A 6,000-nucleotide genomic window follows, 5' to 3' on the forward strand; every position below is an offset into this window, starting at 1 on the left:
GCAAAAACTTTAAGTCTACTATTTTATATTTTTAATACTATTTCAGTCAAAAAAACGCAGTTACTCAAATTTTGATGAATGAAAAGTAGAAATGTCTTGAAAGAACATCCCAAGTATAAACAAAGCAGATATATCATACATTAATTTGCTATCCAGAAATGCTTTCAAAATACCAAAAATATCAAGACATCAAGAACATGGAAAATGAGATTTTTTTTTTTTGAATTCTAAAAAAAATAATCAACCTTTTTATTATCTAAACCCACACTTAGCCTGAAACTACTAATAAATAAGGAACTTATGTTAAGAACGAAAACAGAAAACACAACATATTAAACAATGGCGCCTTTCAGAGAGACACCCCACTTGATATTACTTTTTATTCACAATCAAGTTTGAAGAAACTGGCATAGTCAAATGTTTACAAATCAAAACACAACTATTGAATTTGATAAAAACACAAAATAAGCTTTTTTATGAGGTACATTTCACAATATATATATATATATATATATATATATATAATAATGATAACAATAACACGTTTTCCAGTGTGCAAAGGCAACACATTTGAACAGATCCAAGATTGCCTTTGGGTTGCTAAACATAGGTTAGTTTCTCCAGGGATGCCATGTTTAAAAAACTCATCGCTTCATTGGTGAAAAAAATAATTTCAATTTTGAACAAAAAATTCGAATGTAGCAAAATGGGGGGGAAGGGGGTATATGACATCTGTACCGTGGATCCAAAGAGATCACAAAATGTTTTCAATGAAGGTATGAAAAGTACAATACAGTAGAACCTCTCTTATCCGAATCTCTATTAACCGAAACTCTCCGTTAACCGAAGTCGGTTTCAATTCTCTTTTTTTTTCCTATTATTATCTAAAATTTTCTCTAAACGAACATCCATTTTTAAATTTTTTCTCCCCACATTTCTTTTGCATGTCAGCCGTTTTTTCCAAACTACGAGTGCAGATAAATAGTTTGGAATTCCTTCTCACTAGCTCAATTCTTTGTATGAGTATACTCTCCCCTACTTTCAAGCGTTCCTGTTCTAAACAAAAACACATGTCATTTCGAAATTTGGAAGGTCATACTGCCGAGGCCCAGAACAATCAAATGTTATTGCACCGTCTGATTGTAAGCAAGTGCAAAGAATCACCTCTTTTATAATCTCAAGAGCAGAGAAGATTTCTTCGCAGCAGAATTTGAAAAGGGGGAGGTCACTCTGTGTCACTTATCCTTTGTGAACCTATTCCAGGAAAAGGGAAAACCCGTTTGCTGTTCTCTGTCGCGTTGGGCTGGGCAGCTGGCCAGAATTCGAAATTTCCCGGAAATTTCGTGCTAATCTGTGGATTCTCTTTTTCTGCTCCTACATTTTCGATCAGAATTTTCTTGAGTGCTATCAGTGAAGTTGGTAGTTTTGACCTGCCGGGGGATCCGATAGAACTAACGCATTGTTTTTCTTATTTTTGAAACTCATGTTTTCTTCTTTATGATAGCTTCCATTAAGAGAAAAAGAATCGCATTAACCATACAGGAAAAATATGATATTGTAACGAGACTAGAATCTGGTGAAGCTGTTACAAAACTTGCGAAAGAGTTTCACGTTGGTGTGTCAACCGTGAGCGAAATGAAAAGAAACGCGGAAAAAATTAAAAAGTGTTTTGCTGAGTTTGATATTACGAAAGGTGCCAAATTCCGAAAAACAATGAAATTAGCCGATCATACAGATTTAGATGCGACTTTGTACAAATGGTTTGTTCAGAAAAAATGTGAAGGAATACCCCCTATCTGGACCAATGATTCAAGAAAAAGCTTTGATTCTCAACTCGAAGCTTGGTGGTTCTGATGACTTCAAAGCCAGTAGTGGCTGGTTAGAGAAATTCAAAATTCGCCATGGTTTAAGGCAACTCAATATCGAGGGGGAAAAATTGTCTGGAAATGTCGCAGCAGTTGATTCATTTGTTGCAAAGATTGAAGATTTGATAAAAGATGAGAATTTATCCCCAGATCAAATTTACAACTGCGATGAAACCGGACTGTATTGGAAGGCCCTTCCTGAAAAAACGGTACAGATGTGATAATACCCCCCCCCCCCCTTGGCGAGGATAGAATTTTTAGCTCATTTCGAAAATCGCCAACGTTGGCGATAAAACTTTTTCCGGTAGCCCTAGTAACCCTGCAGAATATACCTGGGAAGTACAGATGTGAACTAATTCTTTTCGCACGTGTGTCCGTGGAGGTAGGTGCACATATGTTCCGCTCTTAGGGGGATTTTACGACGTGGTGTTGTTTCGTGCAATATACCTTACAGGAATGCTTATTTTGTGTTAGTTTAAATTCAGTAGTTGTGTTTTGAAGTAAAAACTAGAAAATGCCAGTTTCTTCAAACTTGAAGGTTAATTAAAAGTTAACTCCAACGTGGTGTGTATCTGTAACGTGCCATTGTCATATGATGTATTGTTTTAGACTGAGTGTGAATATTTATACTATATAAAAAGGTAAGTTCTTTATTTTAGAATTAAAAAAAACCTCTCACTTCCAAAATTCTTTGTTTTTACAAATCCTTGAGGGGTTCTTGTAGTACACATAACTGTGATCATACTCCGACTGTAATGTATATTAACAGTCGGAGGGATAACGGACCAAGCGAAGCGAGGTCCTGGCGAGCCAGAGGTCTCATAGTACTTTCGTAATGAGACCGAGGCAGGGCCGGCGAGCCGAGGTCTCATTACGAAAGTACTATGAGACCGAGGGCTCGTATCCCGGAGAAATGATGAAAAAAAAATTAATGCATTAATTTCGACTTGTAATTAATACAATAATTTATTTCATTGTATTTTAATATGTTTACAAAAAACCCCGGCTCTGTACATTTTTGAAGCATATATTTGTGATGTTTTTTGTTGTGCTTTTATGTTGTTTTTATATATATTGTGTTCTGAAGTGCTTTGATCATGTTTTCTTATCTGATTTTTTCCTGTTGGCGCTAAAAAAGCATCGCTAAGAACGATGTATGACATATGTCGTCATACATCGTTTTATATCGATGGGGTATATCACATCAGGGGTATATCACATCAGTTCCGAAAAAACTTTAGCTGGGGTAAATGAAACTTCTGCTCCCGGAAGGAAACGAATGAAAGATAGGGTCACTGTTTTAGCCTGCTCCAATGCATCGGGTTCCCACAAGCTTGAACTAGCTGTTGTTGAGAAAAAGTAAGAATCCGAGATGTTTTAAGAATGTAAACAGATCTGCTCTTCCTGTACACTATTTAAATCAAAAAAATGCTTGGATGGATTCCAATTTGTTTTCCCAAGTGGTTTTTTGATATTTTCGTGCCTGCAGTGAAATCTTGGCAAGAAAAAAAACATTTGAATGGAGCGCTTCTGTTATTCGACAACTGTCCAGCTCATCCGGAACATAACTCTTTAAAATCTGGTAACATCCGGTGTTTATTTTTGCCCCCCAATACAACATCTCTGCTGCAGCCTATGGATCAAGGAGTCTTAGAATCTTTAAAACGACGTTACCGAAAGCAGTTTATCAGAAAATTACTTTTTGAAGGAGATTCTGAATCTGGTGCAGTTTCAATAGTTGAGTTTTGGAAAACTATCAACATCAAAGACTGCATTTATATGATCAGTGACGCGTGGGAATCTTTGCCGCAATCGACACTAAGACGAAGTTGGAGAAAACTTTTGCCGAATTTTTCAAGTGGCACAGATGAAAATGCTACTGACATTGCGAAAGATATTGTTACTGAGTTTTCAAGCGTTTTCAGCACAATGAAAGGCTTTGAAAATTGTGGTGATAGAGAAATTACAGATTGGTTGAATTGTGACATGGAAGATGCAGGCTTCCAGTTGCTCAATGATGAGGACTTAATAGCAGAAGTCCGGAATTCTCCAAAAGAAGATGATGAAGATGAGAATGATTCTGGAACAAATAAGATAAGTAACAATGATGCATTTGAGAGTTTTGCAAAAGGTCTTGCTTGGTTGGAACAACAGGAACAGTGTGATTCCTCTGAACGCATGATTTTAAGAAAACTTCGGGATAGAGCTGCACGGCAAAGGACGGCGAAATTGCACCAGATGAAACTTCCATTTAAACCATTGTAAATTTTGTTCCAGAAATAAATTAATTTTCATTTATAATTTTAATTTCTTTAACAGTAAAAATAGCCATAACAGTTGAACGACGACTCTACATATTAAACTAGATGATTATAGATAAATTCTCGATTATCCGAAGTTTTCGATTATCCGAAGTAGGTTCGGTCCCAATTACTTCGGATAATCGAGGTTCTACTGTATCAGCATATAAAAGAATTTATTTCAAACAGATTATTTTGGATTTACACTTTAAAGGTCTAAAATAAACATAAGGTAATATCTCCTGACAGAGAGTTGAAGCAGACAAAACTAACCCTACGAGTCATTGTTTGACTTTTTGGCCCACATAAAGAACATGGAATCTCGCTTGAAAATTTTGAGCTATGATTTCAATAAAATTAAAATAAAGTTCCTTTATTTGCTTGTTAACAAATCATAGTAATCATCAAAAATAAGTAGAATTTGATTCTCATTCGGAAACAAAGAGAATGCAGTCTCTCAAAATGAAGGCATCAAAAATATAAATATGGTTAATAAAAGGATTTATTACCGCAAAATATTTTTTAATATCATTTCAATAGGCATTTCTACATGATGAATATTATCAATAATCAGCGACATATTTGCCGAAAATTTGGAGTAAGGAAAAAAAAATTCAAAAGTGGGGATATAAAAGTATAACTGTCAATACCAGACTTCCAGAATAAACACACAGAAAAATCTGGCAATTCCAGAAAAAACAGAACACGATCATTCCTGTTAGCGTAAAAAAATTCAAATGCATACAATTTTACCACAAAATTATGTTGATACATGTTGCTAATAATTAAGGCCAGACACTAAATGGCGATAATTTTTAAACTTTCCTCCTGCCCCTAGCTATGCATTTGCAGTTCTGAGTTCAAAATGCTATTTTTTTTTCTATTTTTTAAATGAACCTTGAAAATATATGTAATTACTCTAATGATCAATAATGTGATGTTAGAGAGTTTGGGGAGGCTGCTACGCTTTCCAGTCTGTGTGCTACAATAAAAATCTGCAATATATGTGTATTCAAAAGTTAGGTCGTAAGTTGTAATGTAAAAACCTTACAGCTATAGGTATAAGTCATTTAGTTCCTTTACAGTTTTTTATTAGTCAAGCAACTGCTTGATGACAGTTATTAAAACAAAGATCATGGATTTCATCGGTTTAAAAATCCGGCTCCGGAGTAATCCCGGAAAATTTGCAGTCAGTATTATCTTTTCAGAAACATCAAATTTGGAAGGCGGGGGAAACCTTGAAAAAGAACTATATTTCATTACTTAAAAGCCACTTTATTGGAACAACAATGAACATTAAAAGCAGTTTTAATATCAGTATTTCGAATGTAAAACTGCATGCGTTTACTCTGAGAGTCAGAACAACAAATTAATCAAATCTGAAATGCATAATTTTGTTACATGTTTTTTAATACCGATACTTACTTTAGTAAAAAAGCGTTGAAACTAAATTGACAGTTCATAAGTTCAATGCCCAAATACCTACTAGTCGTTTCACTTATTTCACAACAACTCTGAACTCATTTTCCCTTTCCTTTCTTTAGACGTCTAAGCGCAATGATCAGATGAGAGACTGGAAACAGAGTCCCTACTCTCCAATTTTCCTTTTTTTTTTTGATACCCTGGTGAGAAATATTTGCACTAAGTTTGCTCGGACAAATATAGCGAAAACTTTACTTCAAAGCCGGATTCCAATCAAATTATTAAAATGTTACATAAACCACTTGCTTTCACACATAAAAGTCATGGTTTTAGTTGGAATGGAAAGGAAAAAATGGTTTGAATTTTAGACAGGACTTCATAGTGCTTTCAAAATGCATTTACGTAAAATTTAA

The 6,000-nt window shown here is 34.8% G+C and overlaps 1 protein-coding gene across 1 annotated transcript in view; it reads right to left on the reverse strand.

Annotated features, from left to right (window-relative positions):
• LOC129219087 (formin-binding protein 4-like) overlaps positions 1-5,695 on the reverse strand; it is a 41,620-nt gene extending 35,925 nt beyond the window's left edge. Inside the window, exon 1 of the mRNA XM_054853406.1 lies at positions 5,591-5,695. The gene's annotated coding sequence lies outside the window, so the exon portion shown is untranslated. The remainder of the gene's footprint in view (positions 1-5,590) is intronic.
• Positions 5,696-6,000: the final 305 nt, after the last annotated feature.

Source organism: Uloborus diversus, chromosome 3 (assembly GCF_026930045.1).
Source record: "Uloborus diversus isolate 005 chromosome 3, Udiv.v.3.1, whole genome shotgun sequence".
NCBI classification, from domain to species: Eukaryota; Metazoa; Arthropoda; class Arachnida; order Araneae; family Uloboridae; genus Uloborus; species Uloborus diversus.